Below are 10,654 nucleotides of genomic sequence, written 5' to 3' on the forward strand. Positions count from 1 at the left end.
ATATTTCACGAAAAATATTACTATGTAGACCAGGTACACTGCCTCTCGCGCCACGACCGGAAATATATTAAAAACCCCACTTTTATTAAAAAACTAATAACTAAACACTGACTGACCGCAACATCCGAACGAGGGGCGATTTCTGAAGCAAGAGGAAATTGCTCCGCTTCACTGCTCGTTATTTGAATCTCGCTGCACTTTTTCCAACAGTTGAACAATTCAGAACTGTTGCAAAAATCTTACCGGCTGAAACGAATTTTCACAAATTCGTAACTAATTCGCTCGAGATTGTTGTTTTTATTTACGTACCGTCTTTAACACTTTCTTCTTACGTAAAGTGCCAAATTTTAGTGGCCACAGAATAAATTAAAACTTATTTAATTTACATAATGCAAGCAAGCTTTCTTACGCCAACTGTACTTTTAACAGGCTAGATAAAAGGACTGGAATGTGATTGTGGTAAACCAACTTCAAAAAACAATTATTCATTCACTTTATTTACCGATCACTAGGTTGAACAATAAATGTGTAAATAGAAAATCAATACTTTTTCATTAGATTCAGTTCAAATACGACCTGTATTAGGTACTCTGGGTACTAGAAACTTCAAAAAACTGTTATTTTGTTCGTATTTTTTGTTTTACTAAAACATAATTATTGCAAAAGAGTAAAGGGCACATAACTAAACCCAAAGAAAATTTTAATCTAGAAAGTTTTCTAATTAACTTTTTTTAAAAATAAATAGTTAAAGCTCATTTAAAGACGTCCATTTAGTTAATTATTTTTTACGGTTTTAATCCACCACTTTCAAGCTTCGTAACAGGCATGCAATCCTTTCGTTCAGGCATTAGAAACACTGATAAAACGCTAATTCAAAAATTTTGTCACAATGCTCTAACAACACCTTACAAATTGCCGAGGATTAATTTGATATTTATTTGTAGCTGCTTAAACCGAAAAAATATTAAAATTATCTACCATGAAATAAACCAAAGAAAAGTGTTAAACCTGCTCCGTCACTTGGTAGATTCAATAAGTAGCAGAGTGACGTCAAACATCAATAAAAATTTCCAAAAACAATTACTGGGTTTTTCTGGAGAAACCGAAGATGGTTTTACGCCAATTTCACGTCAAGTGGTGGTTTCCGGAGATTGTCCCTTCTTCGTAAAAATTGATGAGGTTTTAATTGCTGTTCCGAAAAACTAATTCGAGTTTTGCATATCTGGTTGAAAAAGTGTTTTTGGGTTGTGTTTTGGTTCTACTTAATTTAATTAATAATGATTGTAATATTTATGATCTCTTCGGCAACCTTGTTTTGTATTTTACTATGTGAGAGGCCATTGCGACACACAACACGAAAAATTTTTAACACCTCATTGCCGTAATTACAATTCAGTGACAGTAGCACTTTTTGGCCACTAATTTGTCCGGTTATATAATACGAATTATTTTAAAACATAATCTACATAGTTTAATTGTAACAAGTTCCACTTACAATCACCGATTCGAATTGCTCTCCATTTACAAGTAATTAAATTATCAGGGCCTAAAGTTATGTTAATAAGACGGTAGCCACAACGGAATTATGGGTGAAACATATGCCAAATGTTCCGGTTTAGAGTGAGAGGTTTTACGAGAAAAATTCGCAAAATTATAAACAAACTTGCTGTTGATTATCTGATATTTTCTGGAAAGTAGATTGGTCATACTGAAAGGCTTGTGTAATTAGTAAGGTGATTTCCGTCATCAACATTCATTTGTGATCTATTGACACTGATCGGGAGCCGATGGACTCAAATCATTTGTTTAACACTATAATCCAGTTAAAATTGGAGTCAGTTTTTAAAAACTGATAAACATAGAGGAAATGTGTGTGTATTGGGCACACGTTCAAATTATTACACTTTCAGTCTTCACGTACTTCAAATTACTCAGTTGCGTGGAATTACGCTAATTGAGACGTTGTAAGGTATATTTATCGATCGGCTTCGATAAGAGTATTTGCGCACGACTTGCTTAATAATTTTTGCGTGTGGATCCGGGCTTTGAAGAGTGAGCCCGGCTACAAATCGCCCCTCTGAGCGTTAGCAGCAATTACTAAATGGAATGTGATTACGACGAGTACAATAGACAATATGGCACTAATCGTCTTAATAGCTGTAGGCTGAAGCTGCGATCGGGAGAACTTATGGCTCAATCACGATGTGAAAATTTCACTAAATATCCTCGCAGGAAAACCGATCACTATCGCAGTTACGCCACCGATAATTGCGAGAATCTTCAGACAAAGAAGTCGACAAATTAAGTTAGATTTTCTCCCACATGACCGCAGAATTCTCATGGTGGTTGCATTTCATTGCACTTTATTGACCGCGATTTCGCAAAGAGGAGACAATACTTGCATATTCAAGAGCCGTCAGCGCCGAATAAGCGAAAATTTGGGAATGAAGCCATAACGTAATATATTTCAGTCAGGTGTGTTAAGACGTAAAGGTAATTTAAACGAAGTAACAGCGAAATGGTCCATAAAGGATATCATTTGGGCACGAGGAATAAAATCGAGGATTGATGCAAACAGCCGGTGGGTTTTCGGGTAACGGTCTGTACCATAAAACGTCCATAAATGCAATTTCCAGGAAGTCAATCGCGAACTCTGGTGTTTTGGGGGCGGATGAGGTGGCACAACGCGTGACAGCAATCTTAAACAGAGACTTGTCTTTGCCAAGTCCGGTCCCCCACAGCAATCTTCCATCAGGACTTTTAACGGAAAAATAATAAAATATAGATATGGCGACTGACACCCTCTTTAATTAAATTCCGGCCCTAAATCTTGCATTTGGCTGCGGCTCGGGTACTTTATAAATACATAATCGAAGGAGGTACCCAAATAAAACTCGACTATTAAAATGGCCATAAAAATAAAAAGAGGAGTTGTAAATCACAGCGCCATATAAAATTGATGCGGCTTGCTTTTCTCCTTTTCCCTTTTGTTGGTTTTAAAAGTGACAAATGAATCGATTTCCGAAAAATCATAAATAAACTTATTAGAAAAGTTGGGGAAACAAACTTGGAAACTTAATAAAACCAAGTGAAAAAACGTTCTGAGGTTTAAAGCTTCACTGAGGTGAACTTTGTAAATGTTTCAGTGCAACAATTGCAATTCATGGCGAAATGCCAACTAAACCGATTCACTGAACGCTCTGGAATAAATCGAACACTTTTACCAAGAAGAGCGACATAACATTTGTGATCGAGTACAGGCTGTAATTCGAAATTGTCCACATTTTATACTTCTCAACACATGAGTGGAGTCTAAATTTTTGATAACTCAGGGAAGCTATTTGCATCCAGTGGATTTTACGTAAAACAGTTTCATAAGCATTTATTATTATTGCGGTAATTCAGGCATTTTCTCACATAAATAGGAAAGATAGCTTCATGTAATGCATTTGTAATACTTGCTTTGTATGCACGTACCTAATTACGTTTCCATCAACAAACTTCCCTGTCACAATGCAAGAAATGGAAATAAATTACCCTAAAACCTCGATTGTAATACCTCTGTATACAACCCGAAAGTGTTACTTAATCTTGTAAGCATTTTCAGCAAAAAAGCTCATAATATTCAAACATTTAATTAATACAAATTTGCAATAAAAACGGGAAATACGTCTTCTAGGTTCATTATTACTACGTTTTGTATATCCCTTGTCAACCATTCTTTTTAATTAGGTGCGTTACCAAAAAGCTTAATTAGCTATTTAAACATTTAACGAAGCTCTAAGACTCCTACCTACTTAAATTTAATAAACCGTTTTCATTTCCTCAAAAGAAACTTTGTAAAACTTGGACTTTTTATATTGTACTTTCTATTAGTATCAATTAACTGCTGTGTAATACAACTTTGTTTACGTGTGATGCGGGTATTTCTAATCGTACGCGATCATAATCATAACAAAACAGATTGAGTGTTTCTAATTAGTAATTAGTAGTAAATCTGTGACTACTCCCAAGAATTCCATTATTTATGTCTGTCATACAGCAGGTAGCACTGAAACTGCATCTGAACATAAATTAATATCCTGACCTTACACCGGAAGATGCAAAGTATAACATAACAGCAGTCAAGTTTCTCGAAATCTTGTTCAAACAAATGGTATTGTTTGAAATAAACAAGTTTCATCAACTTTAAATTAACAATCCTTGTTTGAATACAAACTAAAATCAACTAGAGCTAGAAAGCCTCATAGTAATTCTGATAAAAAATAAGTATTTTAAGGTATTGCAACAAACTGTCTTTTTAATACATCAGGCGCAACAGTAATTTCAATTTTTAGATTATCGTCATTGTACTGTTTATCTTGTGCTCGTAAACACTCATATGCGCAATTTCTTTCATAATCTTGTTTGGTTTAATGAACCAATTAATTGTAGACACTAATTAAGAAATAAGCTGTAAAAATACATCTGACACAAAAAATCAGAACACTTGTTAGGTTTACTTTGTAATTAAGCTCAAATCGTTTATTTTGTTTTTAGACTTTTATGCAGGACCTTCGTCAGTTGCGTCAAAATACATTATTTTCAAAATTTCCAACGAGAACAAACATAAGAACTTTTAATGAAATAGTCTTTTAACAACAGATTTGAGCTATTCAGACAAGCTGCTTTTGTGTCGAGAAATAATTAACTTTCATAACGTACCTACAGTTTTATTCACAACAATAAACGCTGGAACTTTTTGAAAAAAAAGCAATTTTAATTCTAGGTTGCAAAAATCGAGCAAAAAATCAGTGCTAATGAAATTGCGTCAATTTGTGCGACAAGAGCCATTAAAGAAAACACTAATGCACAACTTAACATAATTCTGCTTCTAGAGTGATGAAACCCCGGGTTTATTGTAGTTGTAAACTAACGTATAAAATGCATCTATTACGACACCCATAAACTAAAAGGTATTACTGTAGCCAACTGAAATTGTAATCAAAAAAGTGTTGTCCTTCCGCCCTTGGCGAAAAAAGCGTTTAACCTGGCGCCTGCTACAAGTGAGCACAACATTTTACAGTGTTTACACTGACGCTAGTCGAACGGACCTGGCACAACAAATCGATAAATCGAACTGATAAATCATTTCCATGGAGTTATGGCCCCTGCCTCGACAAGATTTCAAAACTCGTTTTAGCTTCTCTCGCATTTTTATTGCCGCATTAAAATTGTTGCGGGGCTTTATGATAATTCATACGAATCAATCACTAGCACAGTTTACGACACGATGTGCACCAATCATCCCTATAAATTCCATCGTATATGCTGGGTCTTACAATAAATTTATCAGGGGATCTTGCCCATAACTCAAATTCAGATCGATTTTTTTCAGACCAGAGCGGCAATATGTCTGATTTACTCGGCTCATTTTTTACAAAAAACACTTCTTTCGCCGAAAGCAGAATCTCTGGAAAATAACTTGATTAAAGAAAATGATATAATAGACAACAGGCAAGTGCCACTTTCTAAAGTAATTTATTATGCGTATCGTTCAAAAAACAATTATTTATTCATATTTGCAAGTTTATTAGCACAATTACAATTGGAACACATTTCAATTTCAATATGATAATGCCAAAGCTAGCACTGCTCAGTTCGTAGTCTCTATACACTTATTAATTAATTGGATGTCAGAGAACTAAAATCAGTTAGTTGCCTCCGGCATTAAAACTAAAAGTTACATCAGTATCACTTCTAAGCTACTAAAGAATTCTTCAGGAAGACGTTTCCTCCACCTTAAAACACTACTTGAGAATTAGTTTTGGTGTTAAAATCGGTCACGTCCGGGGACATGTTCATGCGGGCGCCCAACTAAAAGTTTAAAATTGTCACAAACTCTGATTAATTTAACAATTGGAACAACTTCTTATGGTGTAGTCGCGTAAACTGAATATGCATAAGCCGCTTAGAAATGAAACACAAACAAATAAAACGTGATAGCGAGTGACATAAATGAAGAAAGGCATGTTAATGAAATCACTCAGGAATTCTCTTTTTTATATTTTTTCAATTAATTTTCCAATTTCACTTTTACGAAAACATTGGAAAATTTTAAAGGTATTAAACGTTTATTCACCCACCTTTTACTTTAAGTGAAGGAGCAAATATGCAGTTTTTCTATTGATCCGTTTCGCATCTCGATTTTTCGCGAGACAAAGGCTAAATTGGGTTTATTTAACTTTACTTTTTCTAAAATGATAATTACTCGGGCTTTTTTGTTAGAGGCTAAATTACAAACCATATAACGGTCTGAAACTTTTTACATAATGTTTGAGGGAATTTCAGAACAATGCAGTGATTTATTTAGAGTGGAGTGCTTTCATACAAATGGAAATGTACGAATATTTAGCAAGTTAATCTTACCTCTAACGATTTTGACAAGCTATTATTTTATTCCGCATTGCCATATTTGTATTAAATCGCTGCACTGCTACCGCAATTGAAAAGCTGTAATTTCGAATCAATAAACACGCATGCAGAATATTATGTTAGGTTTTGAAAAGAAAACAACGGAGATTCCTTATCTCCTTGCCTTCACTGTTTCAGGAATTTATCAATAACAAGCTTCCTGCAAATTTTCTAATCTGTCAAAATTAATTGCTTCCGGATTAAAATGTAAGTCAGCATAAAATGCAGCATTAATCTTACTTAAGATATTCGTTTTATTTTGAGATGCATAACATATAAATAACTATCACCCGATTTTCCTTTCATTGGACGAACAAAAAGCAATTACAGGCGTGTTTGAAATAAAACAAGTGGTCGACATCTAGTCTGTCAGGTTTTCTCCAAGGTAAAATATTTATTAATTTCAGTCGATGCCTCCGCGTTTGGTTTTAGTTGCTCCTGTAATTACTTCCCCCAGAATTAATTCGGCAGTTATAATCGATCTAATGGCAGATTTTCTTAATAGCTTCGGTGCAAAATCGAGTTTGATTTTACCTCCGCCGCAAGTTCGTTATTGTTTTATAAATGAGAGCGGCGCACATGGCGTCGAATGAAATTACTGCATTTGGTGTAAATGTTAATTATCAGATTATTCGCGCGTGTGTGCGCTGATGTAGTGAATAACCTGAGTAAAAGGACGGAAAGTCGTAATTAATTCCCGGAGCTTGTCGTTTCGATCCGGGCCAGTCGGCTAAGCTTGTCAGAGCAAATATCGAATAATTCTCCGGGCACCGGAGCAATGCTCATTTCGGAGGCATTGTGGAGGCACCGCTCGACCAAACTGAATACTTTCGGACTTTACGTTCGCGTAAGCAACTTCAAAGAACGGAAAATGCCTCAGTTTTGATTTATACCATTATGTTATTTTGCCACAATAACATATTTTACAGAACAATATCGTAAAATTCCCGTTTTTATTGTGTTCCACTTTTTTGCTTGCGACATTTATACATTTACGTTCCATATACTTCTTCTTCGACGTTCGTCTTATTTATGGAATAATGCACGCTATAAAAATTTATTTCTCGGATTTGCTGCGTTTTCGATAATTCCGGGGCTTTTCATCAACAGCAGGAAACAAAGCTGCAAATGAATCTGGATTGTAGCGTTACATCGTGTACAGTCATACAATTTAGGAGATTAGTGGTAAGAATTTGATTAATTAACGGCAGACAAACTGCTCGTTACAAACCTGACCTCACCAAACACAGCTTTAAGAGGACCCAGGTTCTATGTTTTGTTGTTCGCTAAGCCCTCGTAGTCTCACTTGCAACTGATAATTAGATTTAGAGGCTACAACTTTATGACATTTAACAGCAAATTTGAGGTTTCGCTCGTCCTGACTGCAAAATAGCACAATCTGCATAATACCTACCTGGACTGTAATTATAATGTAATAAAAATAAGTATAATCTATTACAAGTGTTTTTTTACATTTCATAAATTACTTCGTTAAAACGGTTGATTTCTCTGCAATAATCTTTTTATAGCCCAAATTTTACTGTTCTGGCATTTGGAATTGCAACAGCGCTTTAAACTCGGTGTAACTTGCAAAGTATATGCACCACATTCGCTCTATTGTTGTCTTCAGCACTATTACGGTTGTGCTCATACCACTTATCGCTGCATTGTAGTCGAAAGCATTTGAAGATGTAGTGAAGTCGCAAACTCATTTTATCGTCTTTATATATTTTCCTTTGACATGCAGATTATATATGATTAGGTATATTATAGCGTTTCTCGATGATCCTTTCAAGCTGTTGAATTTTGTTCGTTATGTTTGCAACAAATGCAAATTATTTTTAAGTTTCTGGTAGGTTTTTTGAGTGTTGAAATGAAGCGTAAGCAATCTTTTGAAAGTCGAGCTTAAAATAATTTCGTCACGTATGAAAAGCCACTTTCCATAAAAGCCGCTTAACGAAATGACACTGTTGTATTGAAGTAATCTGATTTAGGTGTCTAGTATCACTAAAAAAGAAAATATCGGAATATAGCGGCACTCGTGTGTAAGTGAGTAATTCAATTACCAAAACGCGCGTATTACGTACACCGTTATTTCTCTTTGTATTGCTACCATAAAGAATTTTATACATGATATGTAAATAACCCTCAGTGGTGTAAAAAAGTACAAAGGTTTAGATGTATTATTAAAATTGGATTAACTTGCACAAGAGCTCCAAATTGGGTGTCCGCATTTTCCAATATTATAAATTTTTAATCAGCTATCAGATAACACTTTATAATGCTGTTAAAAGAATAAACAGCTTGTTTAAATTCACATCACAAGTTTTTGTCTCCTTTGTTTTCGTTGGTGGATTCGGCACATAAACTTTGTATTGAACCTTCTGCCAATAGAAATGATTTAAGTGCACATATTTTATTCGCCCTGACACAAATTACCGGCGAAAATGTTTTAAGTAGGAATATTTTTTGGAAAGTGAAAATGCAAATTTATTTATCGGGTCTAATAAATCCGACAGTCGCCTTTAAATGTGTTGTGTCATTACTTTTATAATCGTACTACGCGACAAGAGAATTTCTCGTTTGTGAAAAATGAAATTCATTGAAAGCGACGTCCATAATTTAGTCTCTTTATTTTTCTTTTCAATATTTGCGTTTTCACTCAAATTTTATTGATCGTTGAATTGTCAATCGCGTGGGCGTCGTATTAAATCAAATTAATTCTTTCGCGTATGATTTTCCCCATTCTGATTCAAATTTTCTTAACTGCTTCTGAATTTACCAATTAAACAACTTTAATTGGCGACGTGCAAACTCCACACCGCTGGGATCGCTCTCTACAGATGTAAACAATTATTAAATCATGTAAAACAACGTTTCACGTGTATGCATATGGAGATTAATTTCCCACAAGTCTTTCTCAACGACACGATGAGCTAACTTACACAATATCGATCTATTATATCACCAGGATAAATTTCCAACTAGATTTTTTGTATTTTTCGGAATTTTGGGAAATCGAAAACTTGGAGAAATGGAACCAAATAGATCGTGGGTGTTTTAGACACTCAGAAAAGTGTAACAACCAGTATAAAAAGTTCTTGAACACCTAAATCTCAACAATAGTAAAAATAGTTTAGCAACTTTAGATCGCTACAATTTCCAAGCCGTAAGCTCCATTTTTCGCAACCGAAATCGAAAAATAGACAGAAGCACTTCAAAATCAAAAATTTCTTTAAAAAAACTATACACATAAGCAGACTATTTAATCTAATTTAGTCAATAACAATTTTTTTATTTGAAAAAACTATGAACACATTATTCGCTGAAATTAAAATTTTTATTGGCTTTATTAAGTAAAAGCAAATGCTATTAAAATGATTTTTGTAAATTGTAGAAGGTATGAGTTACTCCAAAATTGTTATACGAGTATCTTATGTAGAATCAGACACAGTGATGCGTTTTAACCTCTGTTGGTGCTTATTTTTTTAAAATGTCCGTCTACTTTTTCGATTATATATTTTTTTTATTTTATTTTTTACAAACAATGAAACATTAAAATTTAAAACTAAAGTCTGTCATCGAGTAGAATTTTTTTTTATTTAATAAGTTGTTCCAATTAAAGATAACAATACACATTATCAGTGTTGTTCAGTTTTAGTTTCTTGCAAAATTGTTGCGCAATATCATACAAGAAACAGGAAAAAGCTGCATTTTTTCAAATTTATTTAATTAAAGTTCTTTCAAAGCTCTAAAGTCTAAGTTAGTTAGATTTTTATTTCTTTTTGAAAAAACAATAAAATAATTGTTACAAATTTTAAATTCAAATCTACTTTTGCGCAGATTTTATCAAAACGCATTTTTTAGTGTAAAAAATTGCATTCGATGATGTAGATTTCGAGACAATTAAGTATTTAATTATTTCAAAATAAATTAAGGTCCTTTGTTATTATTTTTCGATCGATGTTGGATAATTTAAACCAAGTTGCGCCATCTCTTCACTAGCATGGGTGAACAGAAGCGTAGACGAATACTGTAGAATAATACAGTTTTGTGAGGTCTGAGTCCTCTAGTGCTGAAAAGCCTAACCAGTTATAAATTTCTTCTAACACAAATCTTGAATCGCATCAATTTTATAATTTAACGAGAGAGATTCCTGTAACTGTAACCATATTTTTAGCAAAATAGTAGGGCTCTTATT

This window comes from Tribolium castaneum, chromosome 3 (genome assembly GCF_031307605.1).
Source record: "Tribolium castaneum strain GA2 chromosome 3, icTriCast1.1, whole genome shotgun sequence".
Taxonomy (NCBI): Eukaryota; Metazoa; Arthropoda; class Insecta; order Coleoptera; family Tenebrionidae; genus Tribolium; species Tribolium castaneum.